At 48.6% G+C, this 22,303-nt stretch overlaps 1 protein-coding gene and 1 long non-coding RNA gene across 11 annotated transcripts in view; both read left to right on the top strand.

Moving 5' to 3' along the window:
• LOC310695126 overlaps positions 1-22,303 on the top strand; it is a 277,420-nt gene that overhangs the window by 55,464 nt on the left and 199,653 nt on the right. The gene's annotated exons all lie outside the window — the stretch shown is intronic.
• The window catches only part of HIC2 (HIC ZBTB transcriptional repressor 2), a 154,806-nt gene continuing 143,041 nt past the window's right edge, over positions 10,539-22,303 (top strand). For 2 of the 10 annotated variants that reach the window (XR_014519918.1, XM_083479046.1), the window contains exon 1: positions 10,539-11,045. The gene's annotated coding sequence lies outside the window, so the exon portion shown is untranslated. Of the gene's footprint in view, positions 11,046-11,621; positions 11,784-11,850; positions 12,128-22,303 lie in introns of those variants that run through there. The other 8 variants (XM_083479047.1, XM_083479053.1, XM_083479051.1 and 5 more) reach the window with 7 other exon arrangements.

The raw sequence follows: 22,303 nt of genomic DNA, 5'->3' as shown, positions 1-22,303 counted from the left end.
GCTCCATGCCTCATCTCTTTCTTGTTTTCATTTTGTTAAACAAAAAACAAAAATAGGGGAGGCGCTTGCATATTTTAAGCTCCTGCAGATGCTAGGAACATAGACATTTCAGCCAAACTTGTAGGTGGGGGGAAGGTTCTTTGTCTTTTTTATTTTAAAATGGATTAAAAAGGTAAAGGGACCCCTGACCGTTAGGTCCAGTCGTGACCGACTCTGGGGTCGCGGCGCTCATCTCACTTTATTGGCCGAGGGAGCCGGTGTACGGCTTCCGGGTCATGTGGCCAGCATGACTCAGCCACTTCTGGCGAACCAGAGCAGCGCACGGAAACGCCGTTTACCTTCCCGCTGGAGTGGTACCTATTTATCTACTTGCACTTTGATGTGCTTTCGAACTGCTAGGTGGGCAGGAGCAGGGATTGAGCAATGGGAGCTCACCCCACCGCAGGGATTCGAACCGCCGACCTTCTGATCGGCAAGTCCTAGGCTTCTGTGGTTTAACCCACAGCGCCACCCGTTAAAATGGGTTACATCATTTCAAAACAACGTAACCACTCCTTCTCCAAGCATCTTTATACAGACCTCATCCCAAAGTAATGGAAGCATAGTGCCTCCATTAGGGTGTAACAAGATCAGGCTTCCTCAACCACGGCCCTCCAGATGCTTTTGGCCTACAAATCCCATGATCCCTAGCTAGCAGGACCAGTGGTCAGGGATGATGGGAACTGTAGTCTCAAAACATCTTGAAGGCCGAGGTTGAGGAAGCCTGAACAAGATCCTTGCTGGCTTTGACTACAGGGCCTTCTATGTGAACATCTGTTTCCCACAATGGAAATCCAGATGTACTTCAATGTCCTTCTTAAACTGTGTTGCCCAGAACTGTACGTAGTATTCCAAGTGTGGTCTGAACAAGGCAGGATGGAGTGGTACTATTTCTTCCCTTGATCTGGACGCTCAGCTTCTGATGCTACTGCCATGCGCTCTACGTGGGGCTACCTTTGAAGGTGACCCGGAAACTGCAGCTAATCCAGAATGTGGCAGCTAGACTGGTGGCTGGGAGTGGCTGCCGAGACCACATAACACCGGTCTTGAAAGACCTACATTGGCTCCCATTACGCTTCCGGGCACAATTCAAAGCGTTTAAAACCATAAACGGCCTCGGCCCAGTATACCTGAAGGAGCGTCTCCACCCCCATCATTTTGCCTGGACACTGAGGTCCAGCACCGAGGGCCTTCTGGTGGTTCCCTCGCTGTGAGAAGCCAAGTTACAGGGAACCAGGCAGAGGGCCTTCTCGGTAGTGGCACCCGCCCTCTGGAAGGCCCTCCCACCAGATGTCAAAGAGAAAAACAACTACCAGACTTTTAGAGGGCATCTGAAGGCAGCCCTGTTTAGGGAAGCTTTTAATGTTTAATAGACTATTTTAATATTTTGTTGGAAGCTGCCCAGAGTGGCTGGGGAAACCCAGCCAGATGGGCCGGGTAATAATAATAATAATAATAATAGTAATAATAATGCAGATTGCATTTTACTCAGGTCAATTTTTGTTTCCTTTGTACAGTAATCTGTGTTGTGTGCGCGCCAGCAGTTGACTGGTGGCTTTCCCCCCAATGAACTATGTCTCGTGAGGGCCAGGCTGGGTGCCCTTTTGTGTTTTAACAATGGGGAGGGCAGGAATGGAGGCTTAAAAAAATGTAGCCAGTGGCAGATCTCGGAAAGCAAAGGCTCCCCAAATACCATCAAGTAAAATGGTTGAACTCCTTCCAAGCCCCATAACCAGGCCTCTATCTGCAGCTGAAGAATCGTCAACCCTTGAACCCTTTTGTCTTTTGCTCTGTTGTCACCCTGCATTACACGGTGTGAAATGGTCTGCTTTTGGCTACGATGACTGTTCAATGCAGAAGATGGCTAAAACCGCAGCCTCGTGGTGCCTGTGAACCGTATTGTTCACTCGCCGGCCTGATTCGTCCTCGAGTTTTCAATCGCTCCAAGTTTCAGGAACGGCTCTCGATGGATGCCATAATATGGGTTGGTCCCCAGAGGCCCAGCCTGTTGGGAAGTTAATTTATTTATTATTTATTAAATTTGGCAATTGCTTTATCTTGGGTGACCCAGAGCGACGTACAAGCAAACAAGCAGAGAATAAGCACTCTATACATGGATTAAACCCAGGAGGAAAGAGGAATACATTACAAACATCCCACCCGCTTCTAAAAGGCCACAGATAAAAGGTGAAAGGTCTGGTTGTAGAGGAACATTTTTGCCTGACTTTTGACGATTCTTCATAGGAACTTGGTTTTCCGAACCCTTACTAGCCTAAATGCCTTCCTCTGGATAGGCTCCAGTTTGCCCCTGTCCTTCTTAAGATGCCCAGCCCAGAACTGGACCCAAAGACCCTTTTTTCCATCTGTAAAATGGGTACATGTGTGGAGTAAGGTAAAGGGACCCCTGACCGTTAGGTCCAGTCGCGGACGACTCTGGGGTTGAGGCGCTCATCTCGCTTTACTGGCCGGGGGAGCCGGTGTACAGCCTCTGGGTCATGTGGCCAGCATGGCTAAGCCACTTCTGGTGAAAACACAGCGCATGGAAACGCTATTTACCTTCCCGCTGCATCGGTACCTAGTTATCTACTTGCGCTGGCGTGCTTTCGAACTGCTAGGTGGGCAGGAGCAGGGACCGAACAACGGGAGCCACCCTCATTCCTTTGTCCAAAGAGTACCTCTGCATTAAGAGAACTGGTGCAGAGATGGGTGGCAGACTCTCTCCCCAGAAGCCTGGAGAGCAGCTGCCAGCTCGGGTGGGACAAGCTCTGCTTAAGGCATCCCTATGAAAAATGTAGCAGAAACCATGACTGTGTGGCTCAGACTTGGAAGAGAGATGCCACAGCTAGGACAAATACTGGAGAATTCGCTTTAATCGTACTGCAAAGGGCTTGCTGCAAGTTTGTTCGTTGCAGCTGGGTTCCACCAGAGTGGGTCATCTGTTTGTAATTACATTGCTCGGCCACCCTAATCTGGCTAACTTTTTGAGCTGATCAAGCTTACCCACGCTTCCTGGGTCTATTACTGCATCGCTGGACAACTGCAGCAGCCCTTTGGGACCTTATTAGAGCTGCAATTGAAGGAAGTGCTTGCATATGCACACACACACACACACACGCGGCTTGTGCCAGCGCGCTCTCTCTCTCTCTCTTTTTATAGCTCTTCTGGGATAAATTCCATTCCTTCCTTAGCTTTAGGCTGTCTTGGCTGGGGAGCAACCTCGGAATCCTTGCAAGGCAGGCAATTCTCAAAGTGCCGAGAGAGGCGTTCCTGAAATTAAATTCTACCCGGGCACCAAACTGGCAAACTGTTGGCAGCCTTGACTCCTATAAATCACCCTTCCCTTTGTCAAGACGCTATCGCTGGGATCGGTGATTTTTCGAGATCTGTGATGCCTTGGCAGGGCAGGCAGGGAATTGGACTTTCAACTCGCAATCTCGAGCTGCTCGGACTGGCCCAAATAATAATAATAATAAAGAAAATCTGCAAGAAGCTCGTGTGTACTGAGAACCCAAATCTTGCAGCAAAGTCCACTGAAGTGTCTGGCATGAGGCCAGCTGAGACTTAGCTGCCAACTTTTATGCATGCAAAGGTCTCCTGCTGCACCAGTGAGCTTGTTAACATCTTTTTTCTAACTGGCATTTTAAATGTCGCATCCACGCCATGCATTAGGGCTGCCATAGGTCCGGAATTTCCCAGACTTAGCTGGGATTCGCCCGTCCAAAATTGAGTCCGGGGAGAATTTTGTAAAATCGGTTTTAAATGTCTGGGAAAACCCGGACGCATGGCAACCCACGTCGGAAGTGTTCATTTATTGTCGAATTGTCTTGAGATCATCTTCCAAGGCCCTTCTTCCTGTGCCTCCTCCTTGAGAGGTCTGGAGGGTGGCAACACAAGAGCAGGGCCTTCTTTGCAGTGGCTCCCCGTCTGTGGAATGCTCTCCCCAGGGAAGTTCGCCTGGCGCCATCATTATACACCTTTAGGCGCCAGGCAAAAATGTTCCTTTTTAACCAGGCCTTAGGTTGATTTGAATTGATGCTTTTGAATTATGGTGCTGGAGGAGACTCTTGAGAGTCCCATGGACTGCAAGAAGATCAAACCTCTCCATTCTGAAGGAAATCAGCCCTGAGTGCTCACTGGCAGGACAGATCCTGAAGCCAAGGCTCCAATACTTTGGCCACCTCATGAGAAGAGAAGACTCTCTGGAAAAGACCCTGATGTTGGGAAAGATGGAGGGCACAAGGAGAAGGAGACGACAGAGGACGAGATGGTTGCACAGTGTTCTCGAAGCTACCAGCATGAGTTTGACCAAACTGCGGGAGGCAGTGGAAGACAGGAGTGCCTGGCGTGCTCTGGTCCATGGGGTCACGAAGAGTCGGACATGACTAAACGACTAAACAACAACAACAACATGCCCTTTTAAAATGCGGAGTTTTTTTTGGGGGGTGTTATTGGGTTGTTGTTTTTATTTTGGTTATATATTTTGTGGTTATATATTTTGATTTTGTTCTGTGAATCGCCCTCAGACCTCCAGGTTTAGGGCAGTATATAAATTCAATAAGTAACAACAACAACAATTGTAATAATAATAATGATAACAACAACAACAATCCCTAGCTAGCAGAAACAGTAGTCAGGGATGATGGGAGTTGTAGTCCAAAAACAGCTGGAGACCCAAGTTTGCGAAACCCTGCTGTAAACCTTAAAGCTCTTTTGTTACACAAACACACCACCATTTGATATTCCACGCCTCCTGGCCATGCACTGTATTCCCTGCCTAAGACCAGTTGAGGAATGAGCTCAAGTAACACAATTTGCTTGCAACTCACAAAATGTGTGTTCTTTCCATGGTTTGGATTTGCCACGGGGGGGGGGGGCACAAAAGGGCTCTTTTATCAGTGGTGTGGCAGGCAGAAATTCAAAGGGCCAAGCCTTTCCTAGGACAGAAAACGCAACCATGGCCCAAACTTCCCCAAGTGGTTTACAACAATCAATCCAGTACGTTTCCGAGCACAATTCAAAGTGTTGGTGCTCACCTTTAAAGCCCTAAACGGCCTTGGTCTAGTATACCTGAAGGAGCGTCTCCTCCCCCATCGTTCTACCCGGACACTGAGGTCCAGCACCGAGGGCCTTCTGGCGGTTCCCTCACTGCGAGAAACCAAGTTACAGGGAACCAGGCAGAGGGCCTTCTCGGTAGTGGCACCCGCCCTGTGGAACGCCCTCCCACCAGATGTCAAAGAGAACAACAACTACCAGACTTTTAGAAGACATCTGAAGGCAGCCCTGTTTAGGGAAGCTTTTAATGTTTGATGTATCACAGTATTTTAATATTCTTTTGGAAGCCGCCCAGAGTGGCTGGGGAAACCCAGCCAGATGGGCGGGGTATAAATAATAAATAATAATAATTATTATTATAATCCCTCTTCCCGAGCTCTTTGAAAATGGTTCCCCTAACGACTCTCAGCAACTGTAATGAATTACAGTTCCTAGGATGCTTTGGGGGCAGCCATGGCTGTTTAAAGTAGCACAGCAGTCCTTTTACATATATCGCGCAGGCAGGGCCAGATTCTCCCATCTATACACAGCAAAGAGCAGGCATAGGCAAACTCGGCCCTCCAGATGTTTTGGAACTACAAATCCCATCATCCCCGACCACTACTGGTCCTGTTAGCTAGGGATGATGGGAGTTGTAGTCCCAGAACATCTGGAGGGCCGAGTTTGCCACACTTGGCACAGAGTATTGAAAGGTAAAAAACTTCTGGGAAATGATATATAATGAGATGAAAAAAAATGTTGAAATATACGTTTATTAAAAAATCAGAAGCATTTTTACTAGGCATTGTTGGAGATGATATAATTAGAAGTGACTGTAAGTTGTTTCTGTATGCAATGATGGCAGCAAGAATATTATTGGCACAAAATTGGAAGCAAGAAGAATTACCGATGAAAGAAGACTGGAGGATGAAACTGATGGATTATGCAGAACTAGATAAACTAGATTGGCGTAAATTTACAGACTATTTGAAAAGTAGTTGTGATGACCAGATTACATTTGTAGGTTTACAAGAAGTTTTGTAAGGTAAATAATTGGAATTATTGCTTTATTGAATGAAAAGGATAACATTAGTTAGGATAATTAAGGCAATATGAATTTAAGAAATGCAGAATAAATTATAAAAATGGAAGATCATCAGAGGTGCTGATGGAAGTCCAAAAAGATTGTATAAGAGAAGAAATTTTGTGGAATGTATGACAATTATTATGTTTGAAAATTAATAAAAAATATTTTTAAAAAAAAAAATAATAATTTTCATTCAGCAATCCCTGGGAATGTGGGCAAATGTCTTGGATCAATCCCTATCTATTATTTCCCTGCCTTTTGTGCTCTCAGGTTGTCTCCAGATATGGGGAATATTGCAATCATTTTCTTTATTATAATGTTACTGCTTCTGTCTCGTTTCCTGACATTCCTTTCACACTGCCGAGCCTGTTGCATTATGGAGCTGTGGCTTTTTGACTGATATACCAGCATGATGCGCTAAATTTCATTCACATCAGTGGCCGTGTTGTGTCACAACAACAGAAATCATTGGACAATGTTGCTACTTCCTTTCGACCCCCGCTGCCTTTCCACACATGCAGGTTCCTATTCCTCCAAGATAACAGCAGGAAAGAACTGTATGCCCAAATTTTGTCACTTTACTTCCACATTTTTTTGGCTTGAGGGGGGCTGCAAATTGCTCCCTGCCCCCTGGAATCAAATACAGTGGTATCTCGGGTTAAGTACTCACCATATTTTTCGCTCTATAAGACGCACTAGACGACAATACACACCTAGTTTTTGGAGGAGGAAAACAAGAAAAAAAAAATTCTGAATCTCAGAAGCCAGAACAGCAAGAGGGATCGCTGCGCAGTGAAAGCAGCAATCCCTCTTGATGTTCTGGCTCCTGGGATAGCTGCGCAGCCTGCATTTGCTCTATAAGATGCACACACATTTCCCCTTACTTTTTAGGAGGGGAAAAGTGAGTCTTACAGAGCAAAAAATACGGTAATTTGTTCCAGAGGTCCGTTCTTAACCTGAACCTGTTCTTAACCTGAAGCACCATTTAAGCTAATGGGGCCTCCTGCTGCTGCCGCGCCGCCGGAGCCTGATTTCTGTTCTCATCCTGAAGCAAAGTTTTTAACCTGAAGCACTATTTCTGGGTTAGCGGAGTCTGTAACCTGAAGTGTATGTAACCTGAAGCGTATGTAACCTGAGGTACCACTGTAACTCAGAAGCAAGCACAAAACATGCACTATATTCCCTTGGTTTTCGGGACGTGGCTTTTGTCCCAAGTGTGAATGCTCAAATATAACATGGAGATGGACAGTTAGAGAAACGTAGAGGAAATGGAATAAACGTTTGTGTGAATACAGGCCCTGCTTGACCATTGCTGCCACATCTGCAGCCTCCTTCTCTTTTTGCGAGCAGGGAGAAGACGAAAGGTCGGGTCTCTTCTGACACTTTGCTGGGTCTCTCTTATCTCTATTTGTCTGGCCAAGCCCTTTGGATTGGAATGAGAGACCTCTGAGTCTAAAACTTTGAACTCTTAACTCTTAAGTTAACAATCAAAGCAAAGTTACTGGCAGACAAGGTTAACTGAGCTGGCCAGACATTACTATTTTCTAAAAATTTATAACCCTTCTAAGAGGCCATAGTAAGGAGGAGGAGGCAGGCTGCAAATTACAAATACTTAAAAAAAAAAAGCACCAGTGAAATAGAACAATTAAAACTACAGCTGAGATAAAGTGGGGTGAGGTGTTGAAAAAATACCACCCTGTAGAGGGCCTTCTGCAATTGCTTCTGAATGCTTTCACCTGTCTGGGAGAAACGGGCTTCATCCTGAATAACTTAACCATTGCTACCTGGGATGTTGGCCCATTGCCAAATCTGATTGGCTGCATCGCGTCATGATGTAATCCCAGCTGCTATGCGTTTCCAAGGTATTTGGGACAGTCCACCTTGGGATAGCCACTGCCCTTGCTTGTTTGCCCTCAGTGATGTCACCACGTAGACAAACGTGATTGGCTACAAAACAGTGAGATGTCGTCCTTGCAAACCAGCGATGAACAAACCGGTCCATCTAGCTCAGTTGTCTACGCTGAGCAGCATCTCTCCAGGGTTTCAGGCAAGCAAGTGGGAGATGCCATTGAGTTAACCTGGGAACTTTGGCATTCAAAGCAGACACCCTACCTGCTAGGCTATGTTGCTTCCTCTAAGTGCACTTGCAGGAAGGGAGAGAAGTCCCACTAAACTCAACACCTACCGTACTTTTTGCTCTATAGGATGCACTTTTTCCTCTCCAAAAATTAAGGGGAAATGTGTGTGCATCCTATGGAGCGAATGCAAGCTCCTTGGCTTCAGTGATAGCAACACGAAGCCTCCGAAGCGCAGAGGGAGCGCTCCCTCCGCGCTCCGGAGGCTTCGCGTTGCTTTCGCTGAAGCCTGGAGCATCTGGAGCGCAGCGGTAGGTCCCGCTGCACTCCGGAGACTTCGGGTTCCTTTTGCTGAAGCTAGGAGAGCAAGACTCTCCTGGCTTCAGCAGAGAGGGAGAGCTTCGCAGCGTCCCTTCAGCGAAGCAGGAGGAGAAATGGAAGGGGCTCCGTTTCTCCTGCCGCTTCACTAAAGGGGAGCTGGGCAAAGAGGGGGAGATTTTTTTTTGTTTTATTCTCCCCCTCTAAAACAAGGTGCGTCCTATGGTCGGGTGCATCCTACAGAGCGAAAAATACGGTATTTCTGAGCAAATTCAGCTAGTAAAGCATCTGTCAGGTTGGGAGTCAGCAGCATGACAGTAGCATATTGGTCTATGTTTTGGCTTTGTACCACCATGCAGTGACTGATGCTTCTACCTGAAGGACCATCTTGCCCGGAGGGGAGGGGAGAAGGAAGAAGTTTGAGGAACAGAGAACAACAAATGGCCAGATCCTTCCACCCCCATATGAAAGAAGGCATGCCCTTTTCAGGAACACTCCATTCCATCCCTTCCCCTGCTTTTCTGCCACTCCCTCCCCGTATTCAGTGGCCATGCAACTCCTCATTCAGCTGTGCTTTGTTGCCCCTCCCTTACGATTAAGGTGTGTCTGTTTGCTGTAAGTCTGCAAACCTTGGGGTTCCCCCAGATCTGCTAATAACATCCCTCTCGTGCACAGATGAGGTTTTGGTTACATACCCACTCGGGATGAGTTAGCTCCCTATTAGTAAATTTGATAAAGCCCCTGTGCAGGTATCTGTCCACCGAGGGCAGTACTTCATGTATCTGGTGAAGGGGTCCCCCGAAAGGTTCTGCCACAACTGCGGCACAAATCCTAGGCATGGTTGACTCAAAACATGGCACGTTCTATGGCAGCAACCTAGTTTTTTCTCTCCAGAAGCTGGAAACTCCACCAGACCCAGCCAGCACAGCCATTCCACAAAAGAGGTTACTTCTCTGCGCTCCCCTATCCTACCAAACAGTAGATGAAATTGAGTAAAATGTGAATTTTATTGAATTATGCAGGGCTTTGGTGCTATATTTCTTCCTGATTCAGCACAAAAGAGTTCTGGAGAACTTGCCAGCTTGACATTTTGGATGATCATCAAGGCTTGTCTGCAAAGCCCTCACCAGGTCTACTCTGAGCCATGCCCCACTGAATTCAACGGGGCTCACTCCCAAGTACAGTAAGTGGAGTTAGGCTGGTAGCTTTAGAAGTTTCCAGTTTCCTTATGGACCAACACATCTTCGCTTTTCATAGGCGATTGAACGTGCTTAGGCGGCCAGCCTCTCCACTTTTACCCGAGAGCAAGTCTCACTGAAAGCAACCGCCACTGGATTTACTTCCCAGTAGACAGGCACAGAATTCCCCTGCGCTGGTTCACTCTCGGGAAACGGGGAGAAAAGAGCACCTTATCTCGGAACAATTTTAAACGAAGCTCATCCCTCCCCCCCCCCGCCTCCATAATCCACAGGAGCGTCGCTGCCCTTAAGTGCTTTCAGGACCGTGCCCTCCTTGTCCTCCAGAACTTGCGCGCTTCAAAAAACAATCGTTGCGCGTGCATTTACACGGGTGTGCAAATATATCCCAAACCCGCAACATCTGCCAAGACGCATAAACACAATCGGGCTTCCCCACCCCTTATACACGGGTGTGGGTGCTTCCAAGACGCCCACCCTCCCCAAAAGAAAACTTGCATCCAAAAAACCGCACGATCCAAAAGGTTCGCTCGCGCAACGATGGCGCGCCTTCCTTTTGCATTCCATCTACCACAGGCAGAATATATGGGAAGTTGGGGGCGAGGGGAGAGTTCGAATTAAAAAGGAATGAATGAATGAATGACTGACCGAGGAGCCCCACTTTCCCTCCGCGCGCGGGGAAGACACGCGCGCCCGCTTGGCCAGCCGCGCACTCCGCTCCGCTCTCCAGATGCCGGCGCGCAATTGGCAAGGGGGTGTGGTGGGAAGCGGGCGGCGAGGGTGTGCGCGCGTGTTTCTGGGCGCGTTCAAAAGGTGAGAGGGGACCTCCCCCTGCCCGCGCAGCCCCTTCCAGCTTTTGCAAGACGCATCGCCCCCCAATAGCAAAAATGATAGCAATAAACAAATGCGAACGCTGACCCCCCGAAGTTGCAGAAGGGGAAGAGCCGTGGAAAGGCTCGTTCCTTTCTCCTCCTTCAGCGGCTCTTGCGCCTTCCTTCCCCCCATTCCACGTTTCCCCTCCGCGCACACCCCTTCCCCTTCTCTCTCTCCCTTTCCCCCCCTCCTCCCTTGCCCATTTTGGCTTATATTCAAATGTGGGTCAGGGGTGAGCGGCTCCCAACGTCACCAGCTTACAAGATGGCGCTGAGAGGAAGGCTGTGAGATAAGGAACGGGCTGCTATAAGCCGGGAGGACAGGCGAGGAGCGAGGAGGCGGCGGCGGAGAAGGTGGTGGAAGAGGTGGCTGCGACGGGGGACCCTCCCGGGAAAACCCCCTGGCCCCAAGCATGCCGGCGAAAAGGTAAGCGGCCGCCCGAGCGGGGGACTCCGGGGCTCCGCCGCGCTCCCGGCAGGGGGTGTGTATGCATGCCCGTGCGGATGCGCGCACACGTGTGCGGCGCTGGCCGGACCGCCGCCGCCGTTGCCCGGGTTTGCCTGGCGCTGCGCTGCATGCAAAGCCCGCCCCCCCCCCAAGTCCGCGCGGGGAGCCCACACAAAGGAAGGGCGAGCGGACTCCGCGCAGCGCGCTGTGCGCGTCGGAGAGGAGCCGCGATGGCATTGCACCGCCGGCGTGCAAGCCCAACAACAGAACCCCCGGCGTGTGCAATACATACATACACATATATATAGAATATTAACGTGCCTCTTTTTTATGCATTATTCCCCCCCCTCCGTTTTAATTTTTGCAAAGTGCGCTATTGGAAACGAGAGCCCTCGCAACTCGCCGTGGCCGCTCGCTTTGCAAACTTTGCCTGGCTCCCTCTCCTCTTCCTTCCCTCTTTGTGTGTGTGTGTGTGGGGTGTTTTGCATTGCTCTGCCCTATGGCTGAGCCCATGCCTCCCGGGGGGAGGGGGAGGAGGAGGAGGAGGAGGGGGCGGGGTAGAAGAGGGAGGGAGGGAGGGAGGGAGGGAAGGGGGCATTAGCCAAGCTGCTGCAGCTGCCGCCGCTGCCTCCGCGTTGGACAAGCCCTGGGCGAAGGGGTGGGGGCCCCTGATGGACGGCTCTCCCCTCCCCCCCTCATTGATTCCCACTCTTGGAGGTGGGTGCAGCTAAGCAATTATTTTGAGAGAGGGGTGTGTGCGCGCGAGAGGGTGGGGGGGGCGCACATGGAAAAAGCGAGCGCCAGGGGGGCGTTGCATTTTGCATAGGCTTGCGTTTGTGGCAGGAGCGAGCCTTTCCTCCTGCAACCGGGGTGGGGGGAGGTTGGTTGGTTGGTTGGTTTGGAGGGGGGGGGGACCCGGCAGGCTCGGGGAAAGGCTTGCGGAGGGGGGCGCTGGAGAGACCCGGCGTGGCATGGCCGTGGCTCAGGCTGGACCCTTCCTCCACCCCTCCGGTCTCCTCGCCGAAGCGATCCGCGGAGCCCCCCTCGATGGCGACGGAAAGGTGACCCCATCCCCACGACCTCCCTTTCTTCCCCCTCGGGCCGAGCCCCTCTTTCAAGCTGCGTTTGAACTTTTGCCACATCGCTTGCGCCTCCCCCCCCTCCTTCCTTCCTTTCCCCTCCATCTCCATTGAGAGCGAAAGAGACACAGGCGCTGTGGGGCGTTGTTAAGATCTGGGGGCTTTTGTTGCTGCTGCTGCGAAATTCAAAGGGACTAGAAACCGGAGGCTTGCCTTCCCCGGGCGGACTCTTGGGGTTCCCGCAGCAGCAGCGCCGCCGCCGCTGCCAGCCTTGCAGCCTCGAATCCCTTTCTGGAATCTATAGATTTTCCTTCTTCCTTTTTCTGAAATGTGCTGCTTTAAGAATACTCTCTCTGAAAGGCGCACACGTTTCAGCAATGCGTTACTTTCCTGCTGCCCGGGAGTCAGGCTTGCCCTTTTCCCTCCTCGAACTGAATAGCCTCTCTTCTCCCCCCCACCCCACCCCGGGAAAAAGAAACAATTAAGGAATAGTCTTAAGTAAGGACTTCAGTATATATGTATGATGTGTATTTCAAACGGCAAAAAGGAAACCCGAAGTTTGTGAATTTTCAACCAGAAAGCTCCCTGAGTTTGCTGTTGGCATTTCTCTCTCTGTGTGAGCGCAGTTTTAGTCACTTTTGATGCTATTGATGAATGAAATGTGTGTTTCTCTCTGCATGGAAAAAGGCTCTCTCCCTCTCTAACTGGATGGCTGATATTTGCAAATGAAAGTCGCCCATTTGGGATCTTGCTGAGAATCTTGGTTTAGGGACCCTTTAAATGTGAACCTAAGGAAGGGAAGAAGCTCAAAGACCTCCAGTTTTTAATTTCTCCCAGGTTGACATGGGTGCACCAGGGAGGGCAGAAGAGGGTGCCTGCGCCTTAGTTCTCCCCCCCCCTCCAAGATAGTACAGTTCTTTTCCTTTATCAGAGATGCCAGCTGGGTCCTTCTCTTTTAGCCATTTTACTCACGATGACTGTTGTGCCATTGGTTGGGGAGGTGTTTTGAACTTTGCCCTTAAGATTTTTGGAAAAGAAAACCCCAACTATTAAACAAATCTTATAATACCCCCCTCCCCGCTTGAAAGGAAATAAAATATGTTTATTTCCTGGGACGGTCGTGTCACTTAGGCCACTCTGTGAATAGTGTTTGGACATTGGAAGGAAGGGTGCATTTTTAGCTTAGCGAATTCAGCCTTAAAAATTTGTACACTGAGAGATGCGTGGCAAAAGGTGATGTTGGTTTGAAGGCAGGTGGGGGGGTTGGGGAGTGGGGGGGAAAGTTAAGGTGGTGGGGGAAACCCTTTGGAAACACAGAACTCTTGTTTTGACCGCAAAGCATTTCTTGTTTTTCGTTGTGTGTTTTTTTACGGAAGATAAAACACAATTTCATTAAGAGTGGGGAGATAGTTGCTTGAATAATGAGTGGTGGAAAGGAAAAGAAACAGCTTATTTCGAACAAAAGATTTGGGTTGTTTTTTTCCCCAGAGCCAAACTTCATCTTTTCATCAGGCGTCATAATTGGCTCTTTAGGATTGTGCTGTTGCAATTCCACATGCGGTCAGTGACAGGAGGGGAAATTGACTTATTCCCATAACTGTTGGTGGCTACTTTGATGCTTTCTAACCAGTCTTGAATTGTGACAGTGCTTAGGTTGAATTCCTTTTTTTTTTTTAAAAAAAAGAAACTTCTGAGTTTGGAAACAGAATACATAGTGGTTATCCTTTTAAAAAAATAAATTATTTATTTTTAAGATACCTGAACCTAAATCAAGTTGATTTAACTGGGATCTACAGATGGTATTAAGTGGGTGCAGAAGTTAGTGTTTCTTTTAAAAAAATCCCAGCAGTGCCACCACCTGCTTCCGTCATGTCATCTCACCAACTGGGGATCCAAAATAAATTGGAGAATAAACCCCTTTACATTTGTTCATATGTTCTCTCCAGGGCATAAATCTCTCGTTCCATTGGGATCCAAATTCATTCCGCACACATGCACCGGAAATGCATTCTCTTAAGTGGACTGGTGCAATGAAATACATGTCATGCTGTTTTGGAAAAGTGACGTGCATCAAAAAAGAGGGCGAGTTTTTAATCTTGACAGTTCTTAAGGATATGCTTCCTATGCGATAGCTCACCTTTTCAGATGTTCATGCACCTACTTCTTAAAAAACAAAAAACAAAACCCAGAAGCAGCAGCTTCTCTGTGTTAAAAAAGATCTGGATCTTGCATGCCTTTTTCAAACTTCCCAAGACGTAAACATCCAAATAAATTTTTAGTTCTCTCTCTTTTTTAAAAGGAACTCCACGTAGAGAATAGCACCTAGGTAAAAGAAACAGCATCAAGTTCTTAATTTGTATATGCTGCTGCTTTGCTGAATGACTTGGGCTGGGAAACTTGTTATCGATACCTGAAAAGTGTGTTATATAGATGCCTGAAGCTTTAAGCTATTACGTGGTAAAGCTCCTGTCCTGTGTGTCAGCCCTGGATAGTTTAGCAGAAGCAACTGTGTGATAAGGGAAGCCTCAGACCTGGGAGGTGGATGGGTGCTCTGTAATTGTTTGGCCAGGGTTTTAGATGGGTGGGGGCGGAAAGGTGAAATGGATTTACGCCTAACCCTGGGTGCTGCAGTTCCACAAATTTTCCTACAATGCTGCTGAAGGTTTTTTGTGTTTGTTTTTTTTGGAAAACAAACAAAAAGGCCAGCAAGGTGAGGCAATTTGAGGAAGCTGGTGGTAAACTCTCTAAAAAAACAGAAATGGTCTATTACCGGTTTTCTTAAAGGGGGGGGCAGCGCACAAACAGCATTGTTCTGATCACTGGCATGGGAAAAAAGAAGACATTTGATCCTATGGATGGTCTTTATTTTCCTTTTCGCTGTTGCAAAATGAAATCCCAATTTTGCATCGGCAGATGGTTCCTTTGAAAGCCCTGGCATGTTAATGGGAGATCTCTTTAGTAGGGGTTTGCCATTTCAGAAGAGATTTATTTTTTATTTTTTATTGTAAGGCAAACCCACGTGCATTTCTTTTTCTACAGTCGGGTCTGACTTCGCCCCTTTAATTTGCAAGTTGTGTTAATCAGGAATCTCCTGCTTTCTTAAGGCTAGTGCTTCTGGTTTCCTCGCAGCTTAAGACCCCTCGCCTCCTTAGGGCGAGTTGGTTTCAACAACTCTGCAGCAGATGTTGTCTTGGAAAGTTTTTTTTTTTTTAAAGGGGGGGAGAGGCGGAAACGCATTGCATTTGTGATTCAGCCATTATGCAGGCTGTGACAGTCTAAGCTCAATGGGGTCTGAAGAAGTGGGGGGAGGGGGGTCTTGCATTTCAGCATCGCTGGACATGCTGCCTCCGTTGGGCTCTGCGGCGAAAAAATTAACAGGGCTCAGCTGTTGAATTGCTTACGGAGAAATCCAAGCCCGGCTATAAAACCGGGGAATTTTTAAATCGTAATCGTATGGAAAACCCTTTCCAGGGCTTGACTCGGCTAAAGGAGAAAAGTGGCAGTCGGTACCACTAAGGTTGTTCACAGAGGTTTAAGCCCAGTGTGTTGTAATAGGAAAGCATGGATTGAGTCAACCCAGCCAGATTTTTTGCAGATAGTGGCATTTGGCCCAGTGCCCGCCTTCTTGGGGGCAGCTTAGCATGTGAGCGCTTCTAACGCACAGCACATGCGATTTTGCAATCTGGTGGAGCTTTCTGCACAACATCCCCCTGTTTTGCAAACGTGCCCACAGGCCCCAAAAGCTTCGGAAGAATACTGTCTTCACAACTTGGATGTAGGAGACTCTGCAGACTGATCGGAAGCGGCTGCTGTTTATACCTGTGTGGCAGTTTCTGCGGCCAAATCCTGCCCTAACTGGACCTAGAGCCCCTCGGACGGGCTTCTTCCGATACCGGCATTCTAAAATGGTAGCAAATTGCCTGCGCGGTTTATTAGTTAGCTTTCCTGAGCGTCATGAGCAGGGACACCTATGTCTCTCCAGATGTTGCCAGACTACAACTCCCATCATGCCCCACCATTGGGCCTTGCATGCTGCGGCTGATGGGAGCTTTCTGGGCAAACAAAAGAGACCCAGTCCTTCACTCAGGCCGTAGTTTAAACCGGTGGAATTCGCTGTGGCGAGAGGCAGGGATGGCCACCAATTGAGATGGCTTTAAAAGCGGATTAGACAGGACCAAGGTTCTGTTCTGCTTTGTGCATCAGAATACCGTTGGCTGGGGATCTCAGGTGAGTGAGAGGGATGCTGCAGCCGGCTCCTGATTGCTGGCTTCCCATTGGTCACTTTGAGAAGAGGATGGTGTGCTAGGTGGGCTTCAGGCCTGGTCCACTTTTGTCCATGTGGGTTTGAAGGCCCACTTTCGTTCCGTGAGCTGATACGTCTGCTATTCCACAATTTGTCCTATAACACAGATACTTCATGTCATTGTACCACAGTTACTGTGGTAAAGAAAGTCTTGAAATGGGCACCATTATTATATGGTGGTACCTCTGGTTACAGACGCTTCAGGTTACAGACTCGGCTAAGCTGGAAGTATTACCTTGGGTTAAGAACTTTGCTTCAGGATGAGAACAGAAATTGCGTGGCAGCAGCAGGAGGCCCAATTAGCTAAAGCGGGACCTCAGGTTAAGAACAGTTTCAGGTTAAGAATGGACCTCTGGAACGAATTAAGTTCTTAATCCGAGGTACCACTGTACCTCCATGCTCCCCTCTTCCCCCCTTTTTTTCTTCTCCCTTCTCTGTGCTTACAAACTTTCCAGAACCTATTTGGTCTTCCCTGCGAAAGCCGCCCTTCATCTAACCTTATAACCGACATGACATCTCTGGGATGCTTTTTGATGTGGCTTACAATGGGCATCTTGGCACATTAAACATGTGAGAATTAAGCACGTATTAGATCACCCCCCTGGAAGGAGACACGGCCACCTCCTGCTCGCTGCTGGGCTCTGTTAGAAAGAGGAAGGAAAAGGAACGTGAGCAGAGGCCAGCAAGACTCGGCTCTTTAAAAGTCCTGTCAATTTATTATTACTTTAAAAAGCGAGAGAGAAATCCGCCCCCCCCTCCACCACACGCCTTGGTAGCTGTACCTGCGGTGACAGGTGGAATAAGCACCCGTGCTTCTTCGCCTGCGTTTGGACACAGGCCCATAGTTGGCTACAAACTGCAATCCAGGATTAATCCTCACCCAGTGTTTTCTTTCCATATATCAGATTTCTCATTTTGTTAATAAACAGCACCCAGCCGTGCACTTGCAGTCAGCTGTTTGGAGAAGCAGAAGTCGCCCTGGGTGGAGGGGGGGTCGTCCCCCCCGCTTTGCATTATTGAGATGACTGCTCTCAGGCCTGTCCTAGGCCTCATATTTTCTTGACCTGAGGAGGACTTGGATGATATTTGCATCGGGGAGGTCTTGAACTAGGAACTCAACTTGTTGGGAGGGTTTGATTCAGGTGTTCTGGTTTGGTTTATTTTATTTTATTTTTCCCTGTTTTGGGGGGGGAGGAAGGAAGAGGTTCTCACTTGCTGCACGAAGGGGAGACATTTAAAACGCTGCACCTCAAAGGTGGTCCTGGGAAGAATTATTGATGTCCTATCATTTGAGTTTTTAAAAAACGTTTGATTCTGATCATGATTTTTTTTCTTGGGGTGGTGGAAATGTTCAGCTTCTCCTCCCTTGTCCTGCTGACGCTGTACAGTGGTACCTTGGGTTACATACGCTTCAGGTTACAGACTCCGCTAACCCAGAAAAGGTGCTTCAGGTTAAGAACTTTGCTTCAGGATAAGAACAGAAATCGTGCTTTGGCGGCGCGGCGGAAGCAGGAGGCCCCATTAGCTAAAGTGGTGCTTCAGGTTAAGAACAGTTTCAGGTTAACAACGGACCTCCGGAACGAATTAAGTACTTAACCTGATAAGTACTTAACCTGAGGTACCACTGTACTTGAGAACAGCCTCACCCTCTTGGTCTTGGGAAGAATGGGAAATTGAGAGAAAAGACCAGAGAGGAAGTACCGAATGTTACGAATTTGCACCCCGTCTCCCTTCTTAACTGAATAGATCTCTGCTTCCCGAAAACATGCATTCAGAAAAAGCATAGCATTTTATTTTATTTTAAGCACTTGTGAAGTATTCGGAGCACATTTTGTCCATGGTAATCTTTGTGAAGTGAGGCCAGTATGACTGCTGTCCCTGTTTTTAGGCGGAGTGAAGTAGACCACAAACTTAACACACCTGGAGTTACTGTTGTGGCCATTTCCGGACACCACAGTTTCAGATGGGTATTGACATGCTGGAACGTAGGCAGAGGAGGGCAACCAAGATGACCGATGGTCTGGAAATCAAGCCTTATGAGGAACGGTTGAGGGAATTGGGTGTGTTCAGCCTGGGGGGGAGGGAAGAGGAAGACCGGGCAAGGGATACGATAGCCATCTTCAAATACCTGAAGGACTGTCACATGGAAGACAAGAGCAAGCTTGTTTTCTCCTGCTCTGGATGGTAGGATCCGAACCAATGGATTCAAATTGCAAGAGAGGGAATTCTGACTAAACGTTAGGAAGAACTTTCTGGCGGTAGGAGCTGTTCGGCAGTGGACCGGACTCCCTTGGAAGTTGGCAGAGGCCCCTTCATTGGAGTTTGTGAAACAGAGGTTGGGTAGCCATCCAGGGCCGTCTTACACATAGGCGCTAGGGGTGTGGGGCACCCGGGCGCGGGCTCTCACGGGTGCCAGGCCGAGAGTCTGGGGCCCAAGAGTTGAGTCCGGGGAAGAGCCCATCGGTCGGAGCACCGCGGCAAGCTCTTCTGCGGGCAGCTCTGCGCCGCGAGTTTGGGGGCGATGGAGCCAGCGAGACGCTGAGGCAGCCGGCTGGCTCCGCCCTGCTGTACGCCTGGGACGGGCCCCAGGCAATCTTTGCACCCCCGGCACCGCATATGCTTAAGAGATCCCTGTAGCCATCGGTCAGGGATTCTTTAGCTGTCATTCCTAGGGGAGCCCTCCCGATGTGTTTGGAACAATTCCCAAACTGTTGGCCATTCCGGGTGAATTTGATGGGAGCACTGACATTGGATGGTGACCAGGGTGTCACAGGGTCCCCTCACTCTTTGCAGGTAGAGATGGTGGTGAAGCTTTGACCTTCCGAGCAGCCTGTGGGTCCCTTCTCACTTTCCCTGGCCTTAGCAACTGCCCACTCAAAACTTCTTTTCGGCAAGGGCTGCCCGAGACTTCCTTTCCTCCTCCTTGCCCATGTGCCGCCCTCAGCCCGGCTCTCCTACATAAAGACAGAGTTCTGCGTCTCCTACATTCCTCTCTCTGTTTCACCTTGTGGTGGACGGGTGCTCTTCGCACTCCTCCATTCTGCATTTCTGTTGGTGTTGCAATTCTCCCTTGGGGGGAAAAAAACTCCCGGGCCTTGACCATCTGCCTGCATGCGTGTTTTCCTGCAAGAGCCCTACCCCAGCTGCTTGAGCCCTGCGCCCCCTTTTTGAGACCATTGTGGGAAGGGGGTAGGGAGAGAAAGAGAAAGAGAGAGAGCCTGTTATAGGATTAACTTTTATTAGCGAAAGAATGTCTCTCTCTGTGTTTGTGCTCCTGAGTTGCGCCAGATAAGGCTGTAATTACTGCTTGCCCATGGGGGGGGCGGTAAGGGCCAGTGGTGGGTGTGGCCATAGTCAAAAGTGGGTGGAGCAAACACAGGTCTGCCCTACCTTGGTGCAGTATACATCTAGCCCAGCAAGATATATAGGGAATCCTGCAAGCAGGCCCTGGGTACAACAGCGTTCTCATCCCTTACGGTTCGCAGCCGCTGGGATTCAGCCGTGGCTTTAGGACAGGCATCCCCAAACTCGGCCCTCCAGCTGTTTTGGGACTACGATTCCCATCATCCCTGATCACTGGACATGTTAGCTAGGGATGATGGGAGTTGTAGTCCCAAAAACAGCTGGAGGGCCGAATTTGGGGATGCCTGCTTTAGGTCATAGCTAGCAACATTCCGTGAATTCGGCTAATCCTCTTTTGCAGTATTAGAAACTCCCAGATCATAGAATTGTAGAGTTAGAAGGGACCCTAAGGATCATCCAGTCTAACCCCTCAACAGAACGTCTAGGCGCCATTTTTTTTTTTAACAAGGAAATTTATTTTTGTTGTTGTTCAGTTCATTTCTTTACCACTTTACATTTTAAAGAGGAAATCTCAAAGAAGGCTACAGCACATGAAATGATCCAGAATAAAACCCAAGCTTCAAGGAGAATATTTCAGATCCTTCTCTCAGTGACAGTTTGCTTTCCTCATATCTATTCACCTACTAAATTAATATAGCTGCCCCATAGCAGAAGAACTCTATCAAGGCAGTTTGGTGTAGTGGTTAGTGTTGGACTCGGACCTGCGGATCAGGGTTCAAATCCCCACTCGGTCATGAAGCTCTCACTGTGTGATTCTGGAGTCAGTCACAGCCTCTTAGCCCACCTCACAGGGTCGCTGTAGGGGTTAACTGAGGGAGGGCTGTGTGAACCATGTACTTCTTGGAGAAAAAAGGTGGGATTTAAATGCAGTAAATAAGCTCTTCTTCTTACCTGCTTAAGAAACCTGGAGGGGCCAGTCGGATGGAGATGTCAGTTGCCAACCTGGCTTCCAGAGATCTCCACATGGTCATAATTGGACACACACCAGTTGCAAAACACACCTGGGTTATTTCTAACACTGCTTTGAAGCTGTCCAAGTTGGCAGCCGTCGTCACTTCTCATAGAAGTGGCCCATTGATCTCTGCACCGGTGCTACTGTTGGGCAGAATGAGACCCATGCCTCAGGTGGCAGGCTCTGCGTGTGTCGTGCCGTCCTTCCTGCATTCTCCAAGCTTCCCTTTGGTGCAGAGGACGACGTTAATGCCTCCCTTTATTTATTTTAAATCGCTTGTGTATACTGCTTTTTCAGCACCGTAATTAACCAGGCTAGTTACAAAAAATAATAATTTATTATTTATACTCTGCCTATTTGGCTGGGTTTTCCCAGCCACTCTGGGCGGCTTCCAACAGAATATTAAAATACAATAATCTATTAATCACTAAAAGCTTCCCTAAACAGGGCTGCCTTCAGATGTCTTCTAAAAGTCAGATAGTTGTTGTTCTCTTTGACATCTGGTGGGAGGGCGTTCCACAGGGCGGGTGCCACTACTGAGAAGGCCCTCTGCCTGGTTCCCTGTAACTTGGCTTCTCGCAGTGAGGGACCCGCTAGAAGTCCCTTGGCGCTGGACCTCAGTGTCCGGGTAGAACGATGGGGGTGGAGGCGCTCCTTCAGGTATACTGGACCGAGGCTGTTTAGGGCTTTAAAGGTCAGCACCAACACTTTGAATTGTGCTCAGAAAAAGGAAAAGAAAACAGCAAGCCAATACAGCCATGTACCTATAGCAAAGTAAAACATGCAAAAAGATGCCCAGAGGTCCATTTAAAAGCTGGTAGTAAGAAACCACAACCTGAGAATGCCTGAATAAAGCAATAATAACAATAACATTACAATTAATTACCTGCCCTTCGCTTCAAAGTCCCAGGGTGGGTTACAACAATTAAAGCACGATATTAAAATCAGTTTAAGAGCAACTTAGTTACAGAAGTAAGGGAGGGTCCTTTAAAAATGCACAACTCAAGTGTAACGAGTTGCGTCTTCAGCATTCAATGATAGCTGTATGATGAAGGTTTCAGGTGCACCTCTGATGGGGGTGGTTCCATAATTTAGGGGCCACCACAGAGGAGGCCCTCTCCCAAGCCACTCTCCCCACCCCCGCTTCTGAGGGTGATGGAACAACCGAGATGGTACCCTCCACTGATGTCAGTCCCCAAGAGGGTCTGTAAGGAAGGAGGCGGTCTTACAGGTCTTCGGCACCTGAGTCGTTTAGGGGGGGGGTGTTAAATGTGAGCACCGTGTATTGGGCCTGGGAATGAACAATAGCAACCAGTGCATCTGCTTCCAAACAAGGGCTATATGACACCTGAAGGGAACCTAAGTCAGTAATCTGCATTTTGGACCAGCTGAATTGCCTTCAAGGGCAGCCCCACATAGAGGGCATTGCAGTAATCCAGCCTGGAGCAGTGGAGTGTGGTGGTATTTAAAGAGCAGAAAAACAGTGGTACTGAAGGTGCAGCTCTAAAAGGGAGAAATCATTCTGCATTTTTTTAAAAAA

The sequence above is a fragment of the Podarcis liolepis genome (assembly GCF_965112155.1).
Source record: "Podarcis liolepis genome assembly, chromosome: 15".
Taxonomy (NCBI): Eukaryota; Metazoa; Chordata; class Lepidosauria; order Squamata; family Lacertidae; genus Podarcis; species Podarcis liolepis.
Note: the sequence above shows the minus strand (reverse complement) of the source record. Positions and strands in the feature narration are given on the sequence as shown.